This window comes from Brienomyrus brachyistius, chromosome 2 (assembly GCF_023856365.1).
Source record: "Brienomyrus brachyistius isolate T26 chromosome 2, BBRACH_0.4, whole genome shotgun sequence".
NCBI classification, from domain to species: Eukaryota; Metazoa; Chordata; class Actinopteri; order Osteoglossiformes; family Mormyridae; genus Brienomyrus; species Brienomyrus brachyistius.
The window spans coordinates 34,282,899-34,296,691 of record NC_064534.1 but is presented as its reverse complement, the minus strand read 5'-3'; positions in this window follow the sequence as shown (position 1 = coordinate 34,296,691).

Here is a 13,793-nt window from a genome sequence, read left to right as displayed (position 1 = left end):
ATGCGAATAGTGGCAGGGTCTTCAAGTAGTACATTTGTCTGAGAGTCAATTAATATTAGGAAAGGCACAGTTTTTTTTCAATGGCGCTAATTATCAAGAAGGAAATGGAGTACCCCAGCACCTGGTTTACGGGCACTGGAAGCTCCAGTATCAGTCAGACTTTCATGTAAGTATATGTGTGTTTAATGACTTAGCAGTTGGTTAAAAAGTAGACTTGTGCATGTTTCATCTTTACCAGGGGCAGAGGGGAAACTCAATAAATAGCCTTCTCTCACACTTCCAGACCTGCAGAACTGAGCATGTCCCCTGGTTTTGTGCATATGTCTGTAGGCTTTGAGTTTTTCCTATGGGGGCTTCAATTTCCTCCCAGAGTACAAATACGTGCAGATCAGTTGCATTGGGGAGTCCATACTGTGATGCTGAGTGGGTGTAGGAGGAGATTGAGAGATGAAACTCCGGATGATTTACTCCCTCGGCTAACTAACCAGAACAGGATCGTACCAATACCAAAATGATAAGTTTATAAATGTTTTTCACTACCCTGATTCATTCAGTTATTTATGTTTGTTAATTCCACCTCCCAAGCAAATACATAAATAAACAAACAAACAAATATTCAGGGGGAATGTGTCATAGGTGATAGAATCAGTGGATGAATCTAAAGAAAAAAAGTTATGATTTCTTTCTCTCCAAAACACAATGCAAAAAACTCTTAAGTTAGGTAAGACATTGAAATTTTATGACAGTAGCATGATGCAGAGGAACAACAGAAGGAAAAATCTAACTAAACCTGAGTCAACTAGGACTAATTACACTAAATTAAGTGGAACACACAAAATACCTAAAACCACTTAATAAACAAGCAAGAAATATTACATTTGATTAACTATACTGATGCCTGAGGGAAGTTCTTGTGCTTAATGCAGCAAGTATGTACAGCTGCAGAGACACTACACATAGTGCAAATAAATTAAAAAGTATACAGTACACACACTGATTCCTGAAAAATCAAAATACCATGGAATACTAATGAAATACTTATCAGGATGATGATGATGATGATAATAATAGAAATAATAATGAATTAGTTTAGGGTATTATGCAATTGACATGTACAATTAAAAAAGAAATTGCACCAGACATTTCCTGTGGCAAAGAAGGGTTGCTTTGTGCCACGTTACTCAAGTCAATTCACTTTATTTTGTATAGTGCATTTTCACAGCCTTACATAGTCTCAAAGCACTTTACTTTGTCCCTGCCCAATTGTCCCAGTGAGCAATATCAAGCCTGAAAAATTATAAAGCCACATTGGCAAGGATAAACTCAGTCATAGTAAGAAACCTTTGGAGGAACCAGAGTGAAAGGGGGAGCCCATCCTCCACAGGGCAGAAGTCAGGTTAACAAAGTCCTGATCTATATGGTTCAATTAGTTAAGTCCGGATGTAAATACAGAATAACTGGCAGCAGGGCACACAGGAAAGACGTCACAGGCAGGAGGGCAGGCAGGAGGGTGGCACAGGCAGGACGTAATGGGCAGGAGGGCGGGCAGGCAGGGCAGCACAGGCAGAAGGGCTGGCGGGTAGCCAGAACTGTTTTGCCACTGCAGTCTGTTTTACAGTTTCATCTGCATTTGTTCCCACAAGGAATAACAACAGCTAATTTATGAACATGCTGCTTTTCAGAAAAGAAGTTTAATTTCTAGGAACATGACCAGTGCAAACATTTAGTGTTGACGGTTCTTTGTAAAATGGATGTTCTGTACTTTTATTGATCTGTCCGTCCATCCATCCATCCATCCATCCATCCATCCATCCATCCATTTTCTAACTACTTCTGATGAAGTTCCGGGTTATGAGGTATCCTGAAGCCCAGGCAATATGGGACACACACACACACATAGGGTATACCTATCTTTATGGGGCCCGCTCATTCACTTCTATGGGATAAATGCTAACGCTAACTATGACAAGCTTAACCCCCACCCTGCCCTAACCATAACCATAAGTAACCCAGCAAAATACAAGAGGTTTTGCATTTTTAGTTTTTCCATAGCAGTCACAGATTTTTATAAAATAGAGTTTTCCTGGTTTTCGGTTTCGTGGTCCCCATAAGGGAAAAAAAACAGGTATTTATCACGTTATGGGGTAGGATAGGTATACCCGCTCGCACACACACACACACACACACACACATGCACACAAATGGATAGATCAACACAGTTACTATGGATGTCGATCCTGCAATAATGAGACAGAACTATCATACTTAATAGGATCATATCCCTAGTTCTACATATGCATAATTATATTTTAAAAAGATCCCACGCACCCAGCACATGAGATGTTTGAACTTCTGCTCTCTGGTAAACGTTACCGCAGTATGCATTGCAGAACAACCAGATTTAATAAGACCTTCTACCCCCAAAGCCATCAGAATACTAAATGCTAATGAACATAAGTTTATGTGAAACCCTACTCTCTCTTCCTCTCTGTGCACTTTATTACCACAACTGGTATTAAGTTTACTTTTTATTTATACAGTATAGTGCAATAATATAATCACGAATGGTGTGTGAGTGTGCCCTGTGATGGGCTGGCCCCCCATCCTGGGTTGTTCCCTGCCTCGTGCCCATTCCACATTCCGGGATAGGCTCCGGACCACCCGCGACCCAGTAGGATAAGCAGTTTGGAAAATGGATGGATGGATATAACTAACATAAGACAGACATTACACCTAACAAACAATAAACACGAAATAAAGGAGTGGACACAAAAAAAATGTAATGCAATGACCAGATTTAACACCTGGATTATGTCCCCCCTTAGTCTCCTTTGCTCGAGGCTAAACAGATTCAGCTCAGCTAACCTCTCCTCATTAGACATTCCTCTAAGACCAGGAATCATTCTCCCAGCTAAGCAAGCCTGAGTCCGGCTTCCACTCCCCCGATTCCCAGCAATGTTAACTTGGAAGGGCGTGTTCTGTATGCACAACTGAGACAACCCAGGTGGAGCTCAGCTTATCGGCTGGAAAAATTGCCTTCAGGTATCACCCACCCTAGTGAGAGTCCAAGCTAGGGCCGTTCTCAGAACTCACCCTAAACGAGGTCCTGCTCAAAAGTTGTAATGACCGCCTGAGGTACCTGTGAGCCTTGCCCGTAATGAGTCAGTGGGTGTAGCCGAGCTGACACGCTTTTGGGCGTCCAATTGCTGAGAACTCCCCTTCGGTTTTGACAAACTGTACGATCGCAAGCAGTGACAGCAGAGCCACAGACAAGCTCAACCAGCAGAGAGCGAATGGTAAGCACCCAACACCCGAAGGGCTCAACTGATCACATCCAAACGACTTCCTGATGGGATTGTGTACGTAACTGGTTTACTGTTGTTAATAGTGGTTGAACTTCTATGCAAGTCCCCTTGTTGGGGGAGAGGGAATGAATGAAAGCATAAGGTGAAATAAAACCTAAAATAAATCAAAAAGGTTAAACAGAAATCAAACCAAATGAATTGTGTTTCTTCTTCAATTGTAAACATAAATTAGTTATGCAACAATAACCTAATTGGATGTTAATGTATTGTGATCAAATTGATTTAGTCCATGAAGTTAATTCCTGCTTTCAGGCAAGAACCTGTGTGTCCAATTATGCGTGTTGTATCACCGCAGTTGACCACCAGAGACCCAACTCAGATGTTGTTAACCTACTATGGCGGACCACTAGAGGTGCAATTTCAATGGAGTGGCACTGCTATGGCTTGCCACTAGAAGCGCAATTTCAAAATGGAGTGGTAGTTCTATGCCTGACCATCAGGGGAGCAATATCGAAATGGGGTCGTAGTTCTATGCCTGACCACTGGAGGCGCGATTTCTAAATGGAGTGGTAGTTCTATGCCTGACCACTAGAGGCGCAATTTCGAACTGGAGTGGTAGTTCTATGCCTGACCACTAGGGGCGCAATATCGAAATGGAGTGGTAGTTCTATGCCTGACCACCGGGGGCGCACTATCGAAATGGAGTGGTAGTTCTATGCCTGACCACTAGAGGCGCGATTTCGAAATGGAGTGTTAGTTCTATGCCTGACCACTAGAGGCGCAATTTCGAAATGGAGTGGTAGTTCTATGCCTGACCACCGGGGGCGCAATATCGAAATGGAGTGGTAGTTCTATGCCTGACCACCGGGGGCGCAATATCGAAATGGAGTGGTAGTTCTATGCCTGACCACTAGAGGCGCTATTTCGAAATGGAGTGGTAGTTCTATGCCTGACCACCGGGGGCGCAATATCGAAATGGAGTGGTAGTTCTATGCCTGACCACCGGGGGCGCAATATCGAAATGGAGTGGTAGTTCTATGCCTGGCCACTGGAGGCGCAATTTCGAAATGGAGTGGAAGTTCTATGCCTGACCACTAGAGGTAACCAAACGGTTGCCGACGCAAGATGAGTGACACACACATTTAATGCATGCGCATGCCGCTTGCGGCCTTCTTCTGTGCCTTGCACAGTATAAACCCCCTTAAAACAATTACTGAAGCGAGACGGCGCTCGCGTTACGGCGACGGATTTAAATTGTGAGTGCACTATAATTTGTCGCAAATGGTGCTTAACCACGGTGGGTCTCAAGCACAGAAGACTCCCAATTTCTAAATGACACACTCACAGCGCAAAGTTGTGTTAAACTTGCTTTGTCTACAGCAGGCACACACATACGAGTATGATCCTGATAGGTAACTAAGCTATCGGTCTTATGTCCAAGCGCAACATAATTTAGGTTAGAACCTCGTAACAAGTATTCCCGTTTGCTAATAGAGAGATCTCTCCCAGGATATATAGAAACGGAGAAACTCCGAATCGAACCTGGAAACAAAGCGCTACATCTGAGAATTTCGTCAGACATATGGTTAAGGTTCACTGCAGTTTAATACGAAAGAACTACAATGAAATAACCGAAAATAAAACAAAATAATATAACTACTAATAATAGAAATAAAAATAACTATAATAAGCCCTTATGATCCCGCTTAAATGCCTTCAGATTGCCATGAGTGCGACTTTGGCAACCAGTTCACAGTAGCGCTTCTTCACTGCACGTTCGATCATAAAAAATTTAAATTGTGTGCTCAGAATAAGTTTAAACCTTCTGCCTTGTGATTATTAACCAATTGTTATGCCGAATGGTCGGCTCCTCCATACTCAATTGCGAAACACTGTGAGTCTGTTAATGTGTGACTTAAATGGAACTCATTAATAACCAGTATCGCGTAATAACCTGGGTTAGAATAGAAGGCTCATACAACAAGCTGCGTCACCAGGTAATGTAAACGATCGGTAGCGAAGCTCCCCTCACGGCCAACGAGAGAGAGTCTCGCGATATTTCAGGCGAATTTGAGGTTTCAGAGCGTAGATCGCACAGGCAGGGATTCTTGTGAGCACTCAATTAACAGAGGCTGAAGTTGTGTAAAAGACATGCATTTATTCCTATAACTAACATAAGACAGACATTACACCTAACAAACAATAAACACGAAATAACGGAGTGGACACAAACAATGTAATCATGAAAATGCAATGACCAGATTTAAAATGAGTAACCTTAAAAGGGAAAATACTGTTCTGCAATGCAAGCAATTTTGCAAAAAATCTTATCTAGCTCTGATTTAAAAGAACCCAGGGTTTTAGCTTGTGTTACAATAACAGGAAGACTATTCCATACTCTAACTACACGCTGTGTACAGAAATGCTTCATCAAATTCGTTTTAAAATGTTCTCCAGCTAATTTCCACTTATGGCCACGAGTTCTGGTATTTAAACTAACATTGAAATAGTCATTTGGCTGAAAAGCATCCAGACCTGTTAGAATCTTAAACACCTGGATTATGTCCCCCCTTAGTCTCCTTTGCTCGAGGCTAAACAGATTCAGCTCAGCTAACCTCTCCTCATTAGACATTCCTCTAAGACCAGGAATCATTCTCGTTGCCCTACGTTGCACCTTTTCCAAGGCAGCAATGTCCTTCTTAAGGTATGGTAACCAAACCCGCACACAATATTCTAGGTGGGGTCTTACCAAGGAATTATGTTATCGTAGCATCACTTGCCTTGTCTTAAACTCCACACACCTAGAGATGCAATGTGCCTTCTCGCGTGGTGTTCCTGCAGAGGGAGTCTGTGAGTGCTGGAGATTGGGGGAGGGGGCAGTGTGGCTATGTCTGCTCTGTGTTCCTCCAGACGAGCAAAGAAGCTGTTTAGCTCCTTTGCTAAAAGGGCGTTGCTGTTAACAGTGACGGTGTTGTTGCCTTTGAAGTTTGTAATGTGTTGTATTCCCTGCCACACCCACTGTGGGTTGTTGTATGTGAAGTAGACCTCTATTTTCTGTTTCTCTGCCTGCCTGGCAACCTTGATGCCCCTATTCAGGTCAGCTCTGGCTGCACTCTATGTTCTTGACTGCGCTGTCTTGTCCTGTAGTATTGTATTGTTGCTCTTGTGTTTATCTTGCACTTTCTCCCTCTGTTTGTGCTCCTTTCACTCTGTATAGTTCTATCTTGCCCGCACTTGTGTCATCTTGTGTTGTTTCTGTTTTTCTTCTTTGTCTTGCACCGTGGTCCAGGAGGAACAATGTTTCCTTTCACTGTGTACTGTGTATATTGCTGAAATAACAATAAACCCACTTGACCACCTGCCTCGATTCATCCTGAAGAGTTTTCCAATGTTGTTCAAAGGTCTGTTTGTTTCGGGTGAAGGACACGCCCCTGGACGTGCTGGATAAGGGGACCACAGATCAGTGTCCTCAGTCCTGCTTCTCCCTTCAAAGCTGAGAGGAAGATGACCCGCCTGCTGGTTCTGGTTTTGGCTTATGGAGCTCTGCTTATCTCCACAGAGGCCCAGCAAGATTACCACAGTCTCCCTGCACTCTACAAGACGGCCATTAAACTCGCAGTCGAAAATGCTCATCAAGGAACCCGTCAGCACATGAATTTCTATAACATCCAGGGCCGTCCGAAGGTAACTGCTGAGAAAGTGTTTACAAAAGTGTGAAACTTTCATCATCTGCAAGCTGAACTAATGAGAATCACATTGATTTTGATGTTTTAATTTCAATGCATATGATGCTTAATGTCTCTTCACAATGAAAGTGATGGTTGTATATCTCAGCCCTGGTCAATTTTACCTTCTCACAGTTTCTCTCTGAATCTGCTGCAGTCAAGTCTGTGACAGTTTGCCATTTTTTGGGTGATTATTGTTTGTTATATTGCCTTTAAAACAGTTGTAGGCAATTTTGTATATAACGTGTTTATGTGATTTAGATCAGCAGTGAATACATTGACATTGAGATTCTCTTGAGAGCAACAAAATGTCCAAAGTCAACTGCAACAGACCATCGGGCTGACTGTATTTTCATGGACAAGAGGGTAAGTAAAGAGTCACTGTGACTGTGAGCATTGGACATATCAGTTAGCAAATTAATTTAGGTTCATGTTAACTTTTTTGATGCCCTGCGGAGGAAAGTTAGCCAACAATAAAGTAACAAATAGATAGGTGGCCTCAAACAGCCAGTTCCATCACCTTATTCTCAAATTTTAGTAGGTTTACAGGCTTAAAGGCTGGATTACCAGGCAGTTGAAATCAGCCTTAAATGGCAGTGTGGTGTTTTGTGGTGAAAGGGCAATTAAATCTGGTCAGAGCAGGGTAGATGCGCAGTGTGAATTACCCTTTAAATTTACCTCTTTAAATAGTGAACTACAGGACCACTTAGCTTGATCGGAGGACAGTATTTTAATACAGAGCAGTGTTCAGTTAAACGGGATTTGTTGTTCATACTTTTAGATGAACTTGCTTTGTATAATATAGCCTTAAGGTGACCCTGCTTTGGAAGCTCTTTCCTCTAAAATTGTTCTGTGTCATTAAACCCTGCAGTCCAGCAGCTCTGCCTTAAATCTTTAGATATATCTTTACTACACCTTCTCTCACTGTATTTATTGCCCACCACTCTTTAAATACTGTTTTTGTGTGTCTGTGTGTTTTTGCAGCCATTCATTAACTGTAGAGTTTGCAGCAGACGGTCTGGTAATAATCTTACACATCCATCAATTGACTGTGTACCAAACAAGAAAGTGGATGAAGTAAGTGTAGAGAGTCTTAGCATTATGGAAATGTAACAGATGTGTGAATTGTGTCTAAACATGTGGTTAAACTTTGATTGTGTTTGTACATGCAAAAATTTGATCAGAGTACTGTTTATTAATGACAAGGTTACTTTTAATCTGAACAACAGTGGCAGCACCAGGGAAAAGCTTGGGGGGGGGGGCTCTAGCTCCTCCTCCAATGACCATAGTACCCCCACAGCACCCCCAAAATATTGGTTTCATTTTTTCTTTAACTATCTGTAAAATCTGTATATTGTGTAAGACATTTTTGCGGTTTTTATAGCATACTTGTAGTGTATTTTTTCTTCAAAGTACACATAGAGGCTCTGTGAGCTAGACGTTAGAATTTCATATTTTATCATATTTTATCCATGCTGTAGCTTATCGTGCTGTGTGCTTCTATACAGCATCTACATAAGCTGAAAAGCTAAAGCACCCGCTCTAAATAATCTCACTCCCCTATAGCACCTGTAGCATTAAGTCACTGGCGCTGCCACTGCTGAATAAACGACTCCAATCTGACTAAACCGCTTAACTTTTCCTCCCCATGTTACATTTCAGGACAAACGACGTAATATGTGTCCTTCTGATAAACCTCCTCTCAGATCTAAAACTGCCTTGGCTTCCAAGGACACTAAAGAAGCTGAAGGAGACTGTCTGGGCTGTTTCTGATGGCTGATGGTCCTGCAATGTGGACCAGAGGAGGAAACTGGAAGGGAAAATGCTTTGCTTTATATCATGCCCACCCAAAGCCCCCAGTGAGTAAGCCATAGGCGCCGATAGCATGGAAAAACTCCCAAGAAGGAAGAAACCTTGGGAGGGACCAAACTCAAAGGGGGAGCCCATCCTCCTGGGGCCGGCAAAGTGTAGGTGCAGGATCACAAAAAACTTAACGAGAGAATTCGACTGTCCCTCACAAAAACTGTAAAGTTTTAGTGGCTAAATTGCTTTTTCTATGCCTTTTCAAACAGGAGGAGATTTGTTTGGCTATATGTAGAAATTTTCTATACAATTTAGACAGCACAGAATCATTAACCTACTTTAATGAATTTATTTATACAACCACATATTTCACACATTTTGACATCAGTCATGCAGTGAAGATACAGTCTCTTTATTTCTTGACGCCAACCCTCCCCATTAATCCGGGCTTGGGACCGACACCTAGTTGAGCTGGCTTGCTCCCTTAAGTGGATGGGTTAGGCTAAACTATGTACATATTTATAAAGACTACAATAAATTTATAAAGACCTCCCTAAATATGTAGTCTAACAAAACGCAGTTTAAAGAAGGTAGCCTACCTGGTAAACAAAGAAATTAAAAGGCCCACAGCATATAATCGGGCTATATTCCAAGCAGTTTTTAAGAACGTAACCTACATGGCGAAATTGAATTACTTTCTGGACCAACAAACGCAACCAGGCATGAACATTATGCACCTTCCTAGTCTTGATGTAAGTCGTCCTACAGATGAGGACGTTAGGCAGCCTTTAGATCCGACCCATCATGCACTGCAGTTTTTTGCAAATTCCTCAGACGGAAAACCATTAAATACCTCTTCTATTACCTTATATTACCTTATATTCATGTAATAAATATACAAATATCAATTAGTTGGAAATCAGCCAGACAGACGTAATTACTACAAATGGTTTCCACTGTATTTGTGACTCTGAGTGCCGCAGGCTTGGATGCAGTGCCGCACCATTTTGTAAGGCATGCACTGGCCAATCATGTAGCACTTCTCTCAGAAATATTAATGAGACATCACCTACCACCCTGCAAAAAAGAAATTTGCCGCTTGTCCCCCTGCACATGAGCCAACTTGGCTGCGTCAACCAGCGGAGCTCCGGAGCCTCCGGAGAAACACGCGGCAAAAAAGGCTCGCATGCGGTCTTCCAAAGTTTGGGAATACTTCAGTCATGACACCTTTTCTGCGCCTCTACTGTAGCTGGCGTTAATGATGCTGTTTCAGCCATTTTATATTTTCTGTTTACTTATTCTGTCATGTAAGACTGAGACAAATTATCGTTTACGACAATTCTTACACACTGTAGCCTGACTTGCTGACTTAAGTAAGTTTAACTATAAGCTACCTTTGCTAGTGTTTGTGAATAACATGTTTCTCTAGTTATGAAATTATTCCATGTTTTAGCATCTGTTTCAACATTAAAGTCAAATTGGTATACTGAAATATATAAAAACTATTGAACTATTAACTTAAGTCTAACATAGAAAATCCTACTGAATCTCTTAAGATTTTCCTTTTTTGTTAATGCACTAATGTTTAAGAAGTGTCTTAATAAATTGAATTTCAGATTTGTGTGTGGGTGGGAGTGGGTGAATTGTATTAAATTCATACATTCATTCTTTTGGCTCAGACATTACTGACCTAAAACAAATTGAGGCATTGGGTAAGTGCTTAAATTAGCTACTAAATGGCAAAAAATATTCTAAATATCACATTTTCCATTCTTCGGTATAATTTTAACGAATCACCTATGCTGCCAAACATTAACGCATAGATTGTCACAACACTCTATGTTTTAGTTCTTCTTTATGTGTATAGGACGGTGTGATGGTTCTGGTGGTGGGTGTGGCCGACGCTGCTCGCGATGTTTGGCTATGCTGCAGTCCCAGGGACCAAGTTGGAACACATTTCCACCTTCAAGCTTAGGTGGAAAAACGGCACCGAGACCCAGCAGCAGGACAACTTCACTTGTCCAGACAACCAGCCCTGCTTCATCATTGAAGTAAGCCCTGTGAACAGGAGCGAGATGTACTTCTGCAGTGGATGTTATAGCGGAAAGAACATCCCCATCCTCACGTCTGCCGGAGTGCCCCCTCAAGTGGGTGTGTGACTTAACTCGATGGATGAATTGGACAGAATGTACTGTTACTAGAGGTCGACCGATATGGGTTTTTCAATAGCCGATGCCGATATTTAGGAGTCAGGGTCAGGCGATGGCCGATATATGCTGCTGATTTTTTTTGGCCGATAATTGGACGTTTTCCCCTCTATTTGCATGGTAAAATATCACACTAATAATAACAAACGATACACAAAATTTCTCAATTTAGCATTTATTGAATACTCAACTTGGAAACAATAACACATTTATAAACAATAAAAATAGCAGCATCAGAATCTCTGTTAGTGCACAATATAGCAGCAAACTCCTCATGTTTGACGGAAGGAAATTTGTAAACAATACAAAAAGGAATAAGCATGTTATCTTCAGTTGTAATCCCACTTCCAGTCCCTGAGTCTTACTCACCACACTCATACTTCACAGCAATCAGACAGCAGTTAATTAACCAGAAGAGAAAAATGCAAAAACACAACAGAACTTGTAAATAATAACAAACTAATAGACAATAAAAATAGCAGCATCAGAATCTCTATTAGTGCCAAATATAGCAGCAAACTCCTCATGTCTGACGGAAGGAAAATTTGTAAATACACAAAGGAATGAGCACATCTTCAGTTTTAATCCCATTTCCAGTCCCTGAGTCTTCCTCATCCCACAAGCAGGCAAGGCATGTCACCCCGGTTGTGTGACACTTATTTTATATAATAAAATAAGTGCCCCCTGCGGCCCCAGAGCCCGAGCAGCCGTCTCCGCTGCCTGCAGCTACCGCGCCCACGTCCGAGGCGCTTTCCCTGCCTGCAGCTCCCGGGCAGGCGCCCCCTCTGCAGCCTGCAGCTCCAGTCCCTGGCCCCACTCCAGTCCCTTCTCCCCCTGTGACTCTGGTACCCTCACCCCGACGAGCCCGACCCCGGCCACGGGTCCTTATGTCTGTGTCCCATAAGGGGAGAGGACACAGACGCACGGCTGGGGTCCCACCCGCCCAGCCCCCTGGCTCGCCCTCCCTCGCCGGCGCTAGGGCTTGGTCGGCGCCTGCGGGTCCTGGCCCTCCGGGTCGGCTGTCGTCTGCGGGTCCCCCTCCGCGGCCTCGTCGCCCTGCCTCGGTCCCTCCTCCGGCGTCTTATCGGTTGCCTGCGGGCCCCCCGACGGCGGCTCCTCATTCGCCTGCTGGTCCTCCCGCTCTGGCGTCGCCGTCTGCTGCGCCCTCGCCAGGGTCCCTTCCAGCTCCTTCGTCCCCTTCCCTGGTCTCCCCTCCGACTCCCTCCTTCGTCCCTGCGTCTGTCCCTCACCCCGTCTCCTCGGCCCCTCCGGCTCCGGCCTCCCGGCCGCCTGCAGCCCTTCCGGCTGCCTCCCGTCGCCCGCTGGGTCTCCCTCGGGCTCCTCTTGGTTCCCCCTCCTTCTCTCCCTGGCCTCCCGTCTTTGTCCCTCCTGCCTCTGCTCCCCCTCGCTTTGTTCCTCCTGTCTCTGTCCCTCCTCTCTTTGTCCCTCGTCCCTCTGGCTTCTGCTCCTCTTTCCCCGATGTTCCCTTCGTTCACTCCCGGTCCTTTTGTCCTGCCTGTTCCCTCCGTGTCCCCCTTTCTGATCTGTTTCTCTGCCTTTCCTGTCTTATGTCAAGTCTTGTCCTGGCTCCTTCCCCTGTGCCAGTTCTGTCTGTCCGTTCTGTTCCCTGTCCCTCATTAATGAGGTTTTATATAGATATACATATATGCCCGGCTTGTCCGCTCCTCGTGTGTGCCACGCCCCCTGATTACCCACGTGTGCTTCCCTGATCGTCTCCTGCTTTGCCCGATTACTTTGATTAGTCATGACCTATTTTAAGTCCTGGTCTTACCTGTTTGCCCTGTCCGTCATTGTAGTTTGTCAATGCCTGCGTTCCGTCCTGCTCTACCCGCTCCGTTTCCCCGATTAAAGACCCGTTTTCACAAACACAAAAAAAACTATATGTATACATATACATACACTGAACAAAAATATAAACGCAACACTTTTGTTTTTGCTCCCATTTTTCATGAGATGGACTTAAAGATCTACAATTCATTCCAGATACACAATATTACCATTTCTCTCAAACATTTCTCACAAATCAGTCTAAATGTGTGATAGTGAGCACTTCTGCTTTGCTGAGATAATCCATCCCACCTCACAGGTGTGCCACATCAAGATGCTGATCTGACATCATGGGTAGTGCACAGGTGTACCTTATACTGCCCACAATAAAAGGCCACCCTGGAATGTGCAGTTTTGTCTCACAGCAAAATGCCACAGATGCCACAAGCATTGAGGGAGCGTGCAATTGGCATGCTGACAGCAGGAATGTCAACCAGATCTGTTGCTCGTGCATTGAATGTTCATTTCTCAACCATAAGCCGTCTCCAAAGGCGTTTCAGAGAATATGGCAGTACATCCAACCGGCCTCACAACCGCAGACCACGTGTAACCACACCAGCCCAGGACCTCCACATCCAGCAGGTTCACCTCCAAGATCGTCTGAGACCAGCCACTCAGACAGATGATGCACGGCCCCATGTTGCAAGGATCTGTACACAGTTCTTGGAAGCTGAAAATGTCCCAGTTCTTGCATGGCCAGCATACTCACCGGACATGTCACCCGTTGAGCATGTTTGGGATGTGCTTGACCGGCGTATACGACAGCGTGTACCAGTTCCCACTAATATCCAACAACTTCGCACAGCCATTGAAGAGGAGTGGACCAACATTCCACAGGCCACAATTGACAATCTGATAAACTCTATGCGAAGAAGATGTGTTGCATTGTATGAGGCAAATGGTGG